Source organism: Camellia sinensis, chromosome 6 (genome assembly GCF_055761805.1).
Source record: "Camellia sinensis isolate YWXY chromosome 6, ASM5576180v1, whole genome shotgun sequence".
Taxonomy (NCBI): Eukaryota; Viridiplantae; Streptophyta; class Magnoliopsida; order Ericales; family Theaceae; genus Camellia; species Camellia sinensis.
In genome coordinates, this window is record NC_138966.1 from 139,744,328 (window position 1) to 139,755,813 (window position 11,486).

The 11,486-nt window shown below is 33.6% G+C and overlaps 1 long non-coding RNA gene and 1 pseudogene across 2 annotated transcripts; one reads left to right on the plus strand and one right to left on the minus strand.

Moving 5' to 3' along the window:
• Positions 1-1,195: 1,195 nt before the first annotated feature.
• Positions 1,196-8,832, plus strand: LOC145792922 (2-alkenal reductase (NADP(+)-dependent)-like; annotated as a pseudogene). The gene is made up of 5 exons (XR_014333143.1): positions 1,196-1,648; positions 5,655-5,832; positions 7,215-7,380; positions 7,630-7,712; positions 8,082-8,832. The product of XR_014333143.1 is annotated as a 2-alkenal reductase (NADP(+)-dependent)-like (transcript).
• A 1,007-nt stretch (positions 8,833-9,839) lies between these two features.
• Positions 9,840-11,486, minus strand: LOC145792406 (uncharacterized). The gene is made up of 3 exons (XR_014331806.1): positions 11,146-11,486; positions 10,317-10,453; positions 9,840-10,227 (listed from the first exon to the last, which is right to left on the minus strand). It is a non-coding gene; the product is annotated as an uncharacterized LOC145792406 (long non-coding RNA).

The window sequence follows — 11,486 nt, forward strand, 5'->3', positions numbered from 1 at the left end:
CTTTCGCTCGGCACCCCCTGTGCGGTCGGTCCTCCTCTCGGTCGGTCTTCACTCTCGGCCCTCCTTTCGATCGGTCTTCAGGCTCGACCCCCTTGTGTGGTCAGCCTCCTCTTGGTCAGTTTTCGTGCTCAGCCCCCCTGCGTGGTTGGCCCTCCTCACGGTCGATCCTCTCGCTCGACCCATACACTTCCCATTTTCCTTCTTATGCCCTTCGTTGGACTAAAGCTGCACTTGGGAATGGGGGACTACTGACATCAGTGGGCTCACAAAAGGTTTTGGCCTACCACTTAGGGCCCAATTCACAGTTCAAGTACTAAAGCTCAACATCCTTAGAAACCAATGGCATCTAAACACTTGTCAAGCGGGGAACTAGCCACGTAAGTAGACAAAGATCTTGTAGAGTTATTGCACCATACATCAGCCATTAATGAGGCTCATACACTATTAAATGTGATAATCCCTTCACGTCGGAACAGGCAGCCTCACTGTGAACAATGCAAGCTAGAGTATAGACTTTTAGCCAACACGAGAGGTCGGAGTAGACAAGGAAATGATGGACAAAGAATATAAGGAGGCTTCCAAGACTCATCAAAGGTTAAGTTCTCCATTCTTCTTCTCTCTCACACTCTCTCTCTCTCTCTACATAATCAATCCCCTATTTTTTAACTTGATCGTCGAAGGGTTCGCTGGGGGACTCCTATTCCCCGTTGGACCTTTTTGCAGGCACCACCAGTAAACTCCGAGACTGGTGAAAGGTGTTGGAAACGTGGGTCGACCCGACTCGTCCTTCCTTAGATCAACAACATCATCAATAATAATCGTTATAGCATAATCTCATTTAAAATAATTTTCATACACACACATTTTAAATTTCATTATAAATATAATATTTTTTTAATGGTTATGTAATCAAACCTATACCAGCCACATTTTATTTATTTTTTGGTAAGAAATTTTTTTGGTGTGTATGTAATCTTAACATAAAATTACATAAATTTTTATAAATTTACATAAATGATCTTACAAAAATATATAAATTCACATAAATTTATAAAATCATATAAATTTTTAAAAATTTATTTAAATTTATAACTTTTTAGGGTGGGTATTGCACACGAAGAGCATTTCGCTTTTTTGCACTACAAAGCACATTATTAACGTGAAAATGGAATAAAAAAAATAAAAATAAAAATAAAAATAAAAACGTGAAAATGGAAGAAAATGCGAGATCGGCATTAGAAAGGGTTGACAGTTGACCCCAGATGAGTAACGAGTGGCAGCAGCAATACACACACAGGGGCATACATACACGCTTATATATCTATATCTATATCTATATCTATATCGTCAAATCTCTCTAGGGTTTTCCATTGAGAGAGAGAGAGAGAGAGCGCGCGCTTGATTTGTTGCTATGGCGGTGGTGGGAGAGGAAGTGAGCAACAAACAGATCATTCTGAAGGAGTACGTGAGTGGTTTCCCCAAAGAGTCGGACATGGTGATGAAGACTGGTACCATTCGTCTCAAGCTTCCAGAGGATTCGAAGAACGCCATTCTGGTCAAGAATCTCTATTTGTCTTGCGATCCTTACATGCGTAGTCGCATGAGGAAGTCGGAAGAGAACTACGTTGAGCCCTTCACTCCTGGTTCTGTAAGTCAATTCTGAAACTATATATATATATATATATATATATATATATGTATGTATATTATATTGAGAAGCATTTGATTGGAAGATCTAGATTGTTTGATGAAATTGGGGGTGTTTTTGGTAATACTCTGTAGAGGAGGACTGTCGGTTGATGTCCTTTTGCCTCGTTTCAAGATCTGAATAATTATTTTAATGGAATTGAAGAAGTGGATATGTTGAATTTTATATTTTTGTGTTTTTATCTGATCCCAACTGTTGATGATGTCCTTTTTCTTGTTTTTTATTTGATGGGCTGATTATGGGAAATTGTTTAATAATCCCGAAATATACGTGCCATATTTCAAGTCAATCACCAATTATTTAGCCTTCATGTGGTTTTTCATTCTAACATAAATCGCGAGCCCTTACTTCTTTTTCCAATCAAAACCTTATGGAGCATCGTATCCATACTTTGAGAATACTGAATAATCACATGAGGATTATTATAAAGCTGTTGAAAATTTGGGGGAATTATGAAACTGTTGTAACAAAAACTCTCAAATTGCTCTCCAATTCAGCATACTAGTCTCACCATGTTTAGAATTTAGGGTATCATCACAAATATTTTGTATGATTCCCATTATTTTTTTTTATTTTTTTGTAGAGTTCTAACTACGTTGAATATTTATTAGAGCATCTCCATCCAGTCCTCTCTCTCTCTCTCTCTCTCTCTCTTCAATCAAATTTGTGTGAAAATTTGAATAAAAGTTTGATCTAATATGATATATTTCAATCCTTAAGTCTCTCTTTTTTTTATCAAATCAAATCTTTTTAAAAAAATTCCGAACTGATCCTAAAAAACCATTTTTGATGAAAGAAAATAATCTCCAATCCTTACTTTCTTTAAAATTTTCATCAAATTTGAGTAAAAATTATGTTACATAGACTCGTCACTTTGGGGCGAAGTACCCGTGTCGACACGACACGGGTGCGGGTGTGAGATCTGTGTCGGATTTGCCTCGTCTCTCTCGGACACGACACTTTACAGACAGCAAAGAAATGAAAGAGGAGAAAGGAAGAGAACCTGGTCACTGTTGGCTTCAATCATCGATCACAATTAGGGCTCTCACTATTGATCACGATCGTCTTCGTCTAGGGCTTCGACCACTGCCGATCTCGACCTCGAGCTCGATCGTCTTCGTCTCTCTCTTCGTTTCTGCTTCTCTCTCTCTCTTCGTCCCGTCTCTGCTTTTCTCTCTCTCTCTTCGTCTCTCAATCTCTTCTGTCTCTCTTCACCTTTGTTTTAATGATCATATATAATATATATAATATAATTTATATGATATATAATATATATAATATAATTTATAAATTATAATTTTTACCATATATAATAAAAACATCTAATTATTATTTCTTAAAATATCATATATAATAATAATTTTTATAAATTATTATTCATATTACATTTACATTAATATATAATATATAGTATAAATTACATTAATATAATAATATGTAACATTATTCATCTAAAAAAAATTATATAATACAATAGATATTATATAAATTATATAGATATTATATAATAATTATTGTATAACATATAAGATATTTATAAGATAATATATACTTATATATATTAATAAAAATAAATAAACACATATATGTAAAACAATTATTTGTTATTTATATAATATAACTCATCTTAATAACTATATTTAAAATATATATATATATATATATATATATTTAACGTATCCCCGTACCCGTATCCAAATTTAGATACATACCCACGTATCCTTAATTTTTAATTTTGAAGTGTCTGACCCCTAGATACGCACCCGCACCCGATCCTCGTACCCGCGTCCGTGTAACTTAGAGTAAAAATATGAATGTTGAGAAAACTTTACCTCTACCTTTATTTGATACAAATTTGAAAAAATGACCGGAGCATACTTTTTAGTCATTATTTCATCAAATTTGAATTTGATGAAAAAATTGATGAAGGATTAGAGATGTTCTTAGATGATCTTACATCTTTCTATTTTGATGATGTGACATAATTTCCGAAGCATCTCTAGAAATTATGTTTGTTCATTCAGCCAATAATTTTTCATAATGTTCAATTTTTTGTGCGTTTTGCGTAGAGGTGAATAAATGGATTTTGATTTTTCTTCATTTTCATTTATTTTCTTACTTTTTGCTCCAGGCTCAAATATGAATTTGTCTAAGTTATGCCCTTTTAGGCATTGCAAACATTCTGCAAAGGCCTAATTTCTAGAGTTATTTTTCGACTTTGACATGAGTCCAAACTTCACAATAACTGAAAAGGCACTAATTCCCTAATGATAATATTTTGGACAAACTTCACTTTACCCCCTAGGGTTTGGGTCATGTGTGGTTTACTCCCCTAACGTTTGGAAATAACCACATAACCCCATGTGGTTTGTGAACCAAAATGCACACTAATATCTGTTAACAGAACATATGAATTGACCTTTTTGCCCTTGTCCTCTTCCTCTCTTTAATAAAACCTCATCTTCATCACCATGACCAGCCACCCTTCTTTAGTAAGACCTCGTCTTCTTCCTCACCATGACCAGCCACCCTTTTCCCTCCCTCATAGATCATCGCCATTGCTTCCTATGCCATCCTTAACCGTCACCGTTGTCTTATCTCCAATCCCCAACTATCACCAAGCCTCCTCTCCCATCTCCAACCATTGCTGCCACCCCATCTCCAACCATTGCTGCCACCCCATCTCCCATCCCCGTCGTCTCTTCAACCATCATCGGTTTTTCTTTTTCATTTTTTTTCTAGGCTCCATTGATACTTCCTTACTATATATATATATATAATTCTGTGAAGACAGAAAATTTGAAGAAAAACACACCACGAATTACAAAACAGAGCACTCTAATATATATTTATCAAAAAAAAAAAAAAAACAGAGCACTCTAATGTATATAGAATTACAACCATATGATAAAGGAAATAACAACAGTAAATAATCCCATGATTTCAACAATATCATATCAAATCAAGCATGAGTTGTTTGCTTAATTAATTGGGATTTGCTGGAGAATGAGAGACTTTAGGCTATAATTCATACTTTCCTTTTCAACAACATTCTGTGATAATTCTGAGAAAAGGGTTGCCAAGAAAGGAAGTGGAATTGAAGATTGAAAATTGTCTAGTTTAGGGTATCGAAATGAAGAAATTGTTGTGGAGAAGTTCTATATATATATAACTAGTGACGGATTTATTGTTGTTATGGTAATGGTGAAAAAATTAATTATTATTAGGGATTTGCGAACTAATGAGGCAGAGCTGTGCAAATGGAGGAGTTGTAGAAGAATAAGAATTGGTGAGAGGATGTGCCAATGGTTGAGGAAGAAAGGTGTAGAGAGAGAAACAATAGAAAAATGGAAGAAATGGCATTTTTTTGTAAATTTCAAGATATAGAGAGGATATTTTCATCTTTAAAATTAACCTACTCTCTCCAAGGTGTGTGACTCTCACCTTTTGTCATCTTTGACGGAAAAATTAACAGTGCGTTTTAGTCCACAAATCACGTGGGAGTTATGTGGTTATTTTCAAATGTTAGGCAATAAACTGTACATGCCCAAACTATAAGGCGTAAAGTGAAGTTTGCCCTTAGATTTTTGCAAGGGCTTCTAAGATGGGTTTTTTAAAAGGCTTTTTTTTTTTATCTCCAATTTTTTAGACCACATATCAAACTAATTGTTCCAACTAGTGTAGTCAATAACTCCTAAGTGGCAGGTCTTTCCAATGTTGTATCACAATTAAATCGGGGGCACAATTTCTTTTTATTGAAATTGAATCAACTTGTATGCTTGGCCTTCCTCTTATCCTTTTTGTTCCCTCAACCTCATTTTAGCTACAATATTTAGGAATTTGTGTGGTCTTATGAGAAATCACAAGCTTGAATGAGTGACTTTTCTTTTTTCTTTTGTCTTTTTTTTGATTGCAAGTGACTTCTCTTGTTAATGTTTTTGGGCAGCCTATAACTGGAGGTGGAGTGGCTAGAGTTTTGGATTCTAGACATGCAAACTTTAAGGAAGGTGACTTAGTTTGGGGACGAACAGGATGGGAAGAGTATAGCGTCATTACAAAGCTAGAGAGCGTATTTAAAATTCAAAATACGGATGTGCTTCTTTCTTATTATACAGGAATCCTTGGTAAGTTTGTTTAACTTGTTTGCTTCAATTACTGCAAGCGCAATAAGTGATTGTCTTACACATCTTTTTTCTTTTTCTTTTTTAATTACAAGAATAATTTTATTCTTGCACAAATTACTGCTTGAGAAGGTTATCAAGACATGGAAGGTTAAAGCTTTCTTCGTTTTACTTGTTTTTATCTAACTTTGAGGGGCCCAACAATTATAATAAATGAAATCACCAAGAGGATCATTTAATATATTACAAGAACAATCATTCTGAGAACTATCTTGACACTTGAAGGAACGCATGAGCTTGCAGTAGTGCTTTGTTAGGTCCAATATTGAAGAGTGGGTAACTTGTAACTACACTTGATAAATTTATGGATCCTGTTGGTGTCTTAAAATTGAAATTTACAATGTGGCATTGGCAGATTCTCTCTCTCTCTCTCTCTCTCTCTCTCTCTCTCACTCTCACACACACACACACACACACACACACAAGAACATAGATTTTTTTATTTTTTATTTTATACATAAAACTCCCTTTATATTTTACTATGTTTTAATGAATAGTTCCTTTCTTATTTTTGGACTGGCAGTTTCCACTAATTAGATTGAATATACCAACTTAATCTTTCTTCTTTTTTTTTCTCGAACACAAATATGGACATGGACATGGCAATAGAAAAAATTAATTTTTTTATATATGTTTATTTATTATGTAGATTATTTTTGCATTCTCAAACAATCAAAATTAACAAAAACTAACACTAATTCAATATTTAAAAAATTTCCTTTCTTGAGCTAACTCTTATCGTTTATGTCTTTTTTATGGATGATTTATTATTAATTATTTAAATCTAAACAACAAGTAATAAACATTCAACACACAACATCTCTCAAAGCACTAAAGAACAAATTAATTACTTAAAGGGACACGCCAGCTAACATGTCCTCTACGTGTACCTGGCATGTCTGACACCACTACGACACATGATTTTGAGGGTCGGTGCTTCATAGTCGGTACACAACTTCATTATAAATTGTAACAACTGCCCATCAAGAGAAAATTGTAATTATAGCAACACAGTGTAACCCCTACAGTAGTATTTGATCACTTCTTTTGAATTTCCTAGTCTATTAAAACAAAAGGAGCTGGTGACCTCAATCCAACATTAAGGTCCAAGTATGAACTTTATTGCCAACAATAGGATATTTCTGTAGCTATTGATTGATTTTATTCCTGGTAGTTTGATGGTTGCACTCAAGGTGCAGAAAACGTGTTTTTATCGAATTCTACTCTCTCTCTTTTTTTTCTTCTTACTTTTTTTTTTTTTTTTTTTGTTATTGTGGCTACATTGCATGCTCAATTGGTTGCTTTGAATTTATACTTCTATGTAGGTATGCCTGGTATGACAGCCTATGTTGGTTTTTATGAGATATGCTCTCCTAAACAAGGAGACTATGTTTTCATTTCAGCTGCATCTGGAGCTGTTGGTCAGCTTGTTGGCCAGTTTGCAAGTTATTAGGATGTTATGTTGTTGGAAGTGCTGGAACCAAAGAAAAGGTAAGCGCCCCTCCACATGTCAATTAATTTTAAAATAACTAGTAAGTGGCTGCTAATAGAGTCAGAAGTATATTGTTTGCTCAGTGTATGTGATCTTACACTTTTTTCTTAACTGGCATGTTTGCAGAGCCGTCACAAATTTTGAAATTTTAGCCTAGTATATTAAGCTGAGTCAGAGCAGGCATGGTTACTGACTCTCTTCTATTTTTTGTTCTTTTGTTTCCTTCTTTTACTATTTGTCTACTTAAGGTTGATCTGTTAAAGAACAAATTTGGGTTTGATGAAGCTTTTAACTATAAAGAGGAGAAGGACTTGGAAGCAGCCCTGAAAAGGTGAAAAGGTGAGCATTTCATTTTCTTGTAGAGAAATACAACAGCACTAAAAAAATTAGGAACCCATAACACCTAACCAAGATTGGTGAAATGTAGAGCACAAAACGAACAAACGCACGACAAAAATAAAACAGGCACATGAAGAATACAAGAAGAATACAAGATTTATGTAGTTCATCCCATAACTAGAGCTGCTACAGTTTTCACTTTAATCAGAAAAGTTACAAGAGATTACTTGAGATAGGCGTCTCCTCTCAACTATAAATGAATTAAAAATCCATGGTCGAGCAGAATACCCTTTTAGGTAGGATTTTTTTTTTAATCTCAATTTTTCAAGTTAAATATCCTCATTCTCTACACCTCTGTCAGGTACTTTTCCAGTGGCATCAATATTTACTTTGAGAATGTTGGAGTAAAGATGCTCGATGCAGTACTTGTCAACATGAGACTCCACGGTTGCATTGCTGTGTGTGGTATGATCTCATAGTACAACTTTGAACAACCCAAAGGTGTACACAACTTGTTCTGTCTTATCACAAAACGTGTCCGTATGGAAGGATTTCTAGTTTTTGATTACTATCACCTGTATCCCAAGTTTCTTGAAATGATCCTCCCCCACATAAAAGAAGGAAAAATCACATATGTGGAAGACGTTGTTGAAGGCCTAGAGAGTGCACCAGCAGCTCTTATTGGGCTTTTCTCTGGTCGCAATGTTGGCAAACAGGTGGTGGTGGTGGTTGCTCGTGAATGATGATGTTATTGATGTCCTGGTAATCCCTAATGTAAATTGTTAGTATGCTTTGACTAAAGTTATTAGGGAAATGGGTTCTCACTGGGATGATGTTGCTAGAAACAGTGTTTTTTAAGTTTTAATCAATGGGTTTTGAACTGAAAGTATTTTCATTCTTCTTTTTGTTTGGGTATATTTATATTTCTTACAATTTTCAACTTGTGAAAATGTTTGGGTATATTTATATTTCTTACAATTTTCAACTTGTGAAAATGCTTTAGGTAGATGTAAGTTTTTTCTCCTCAACTCTCAAAGTTATGGTTGTCTGGACTAACCGAATTAAATGAGATTAACTTCTCTTGGCTGTGAGTCATGAGATTATTAATTTCATATTGGAATTGGTCTCTTATCCCAAATTTAGATTAGTGTAGTGGAATTGTAAACAATTTATTCAATTTGCAACGTACTTTATACTCTATATATTTTTATTTGAACAGAAAAATATTAAAAATTACAACCATTATATAATGCTATTTTTATGACTGAAGTGTTTTCTTTTTCTATATAATTTTTTTTTTCTTATTGCAAAATAATCAAGCAAATTGAATATTCATAATTGCTCTTTAAATTGAATATTTAGAAATTAATGAAAATAAATAGTATAATGCAGTATGGCTGTCAACATAAAATAATAACAAAAATTCTAGTCACTGTCGCACATTGGCTTGGTTTGGGAATAGGTTGATTTTTTAATTTTTTTTAAATTTTTTGATGATTTTAATTTAGGATTAAAAAGTTTGGAAAGGGTTTTTGACTTTTTGATTTTTTTGTGAAAAAAATAATATAATGATTATAAATTAAATGTGATGTTTTATCTTATTAAATTAAAAATTTTATTTTATTTTTTATGACTATTTTAATTCAAAAAAAAAAAACCTCCAAACCCACTTTCCAAGAACAGGCAGACTAGGTTTTGTCCTTGTGGATGTGATATCATAGGAGCTGACGAGTAAAAAAGTCATTATATGATAATGAAAATACAGACTTTTTCTTTGTGGACACCCCATACACAGCTCAACTGGCTTATCAGATGCTGACTTCTTGCGGCCCCGCCATTATCTCCTGTTGTTTGGGCTTCGGTGGCCCTCACGATTTACGAGATGAAAACAATTATTGACGTTCGATAATTAATTTTTTAAAATATATTTTATTTGATATATATTTTAAAAGATAAATCACAAACACACTCCTAAAATTTACTTAAATTATAAATTGACTCTTGTGATTTTAAGAATTATATTATGTATTTAAAATTTTTAATTTCATAATAAATAGGACATTTCCAATCAATCTCATTTCCAAGAGCCATACTTGATGTCAAGCTGCCATGTCAAAAGGGCTAGAAGCTGTTATGACCTAACCAAATATAAACTAATTAATTTTACAAACACACACACACACATATATATGTGGGAAAACACTAATAACTTATAAATTCTATTAAAAAATTTACCTGGTTAAATGTCCTTGTCAAGTTATTCGGAGCATGCTCAACATGGAAACTTTGGACCTTAGCTCTAACTTTTTAGCTTCCATAGCATCCATTGTTGTGTCTTGGTTTGCTTTATGACCACATGTATCTCTCCATAAATTAGACGGGAAGACACTTATTCCATACATGCGAACTCGTCCATGTTTTTCTTTACCCATCACTTGTCCAAATGTATCATTTGGGCCTTGATTTGATAAATTTACATTTAAAGTTGTCATCTCATTCATTTCATCCTATAAGGTTGCAATAAACATGACTTAATATGAAATAATTTTTAATTAATCTGCGAGTTCAAATGAAAAGATAATTATTTGATACATACTATCATTGCTCTAACTCTGAATTTCTTAACTTCAATCCATCCAAGTGAAATCCAGGAAAAACGAACCCGTGATGAACCTTTTATGAAATCAACAACTGATTTAGAATTAGAAACCATGTGGTGAGCCCTCCTACACTCTGGATGTTTGAAGAATAAAGATTAGTAAAGTGGTTTAAGAAATTATCTGATCACAAAGTCAATAAAAATTGTATATAGATCACAGTGGCACTTCAACAAGATCACCCATAATTACGCTATAGTGTTTGTTGATTACCGAGAATCACTAAATCTTGAATCACATTAGTTTTCAATTTTAATGCAATAATAGTCAAGCCAGAGAATAAGAGGCAATGATTTCATCGCTCGTTGTTTTTCAAGTTACAAAAAAAAAAAAAATAGATGTAAGAAAGCCATTCATCAGAGAATGAGAAAATAACATGCAACTGTTGTTCCCATTTCCAACCAATCTCAATGTAGGCATGAAAACATCTCAACCATAAAGAAACATAATAGGCATCCCAACAACAAATATATGAATATGTCCCAACAAAAAAAATTCCAATAATAATTGATGAGTAGTGAGGATCTATGCGGATACCTACATTACTAACCAATGGAATTTTCTTATGACAATTACCAGTTACGGTTAATGCTAATTTATTACATTTTGCCCTATTATGAAATGTTTTATGGTTTAGACATATTGGCCAACACATGGTAGGCCAATTTTAAAGGGAACCAAATATGAATAAAACAAGAGTATGAATGTATGGCAGAAAATAGAATCAAATGCATCATTGATGATAGGATGAGACAGAGGAGAACATACCAGATTTTTTGGTTTCATGCAGATGACACCTAATTGTAGAATGAAGAGCTTTATATATATAATTTTCTACATCTGAGCATCTGATACAAAGCACATGGACACTGCTTGTCCAATTTGGAGGTCCAACCAATTCCCACAATTATCTGTATTATATCTACAGATTTTAGGGCAAAACCATAGCCACATCTTAGAGATCAATTTTACGTCTTCTCCTACAATCACATGGAATACATACACATATCTGTGCAATTTCTTTTAGACAAGATAGAAGGCAGAGAAGAGGCAATAGCCACACGTTGAAGCTAGAGTCTCCACCGCTTTTGTTTGTAGCACATTCAGAA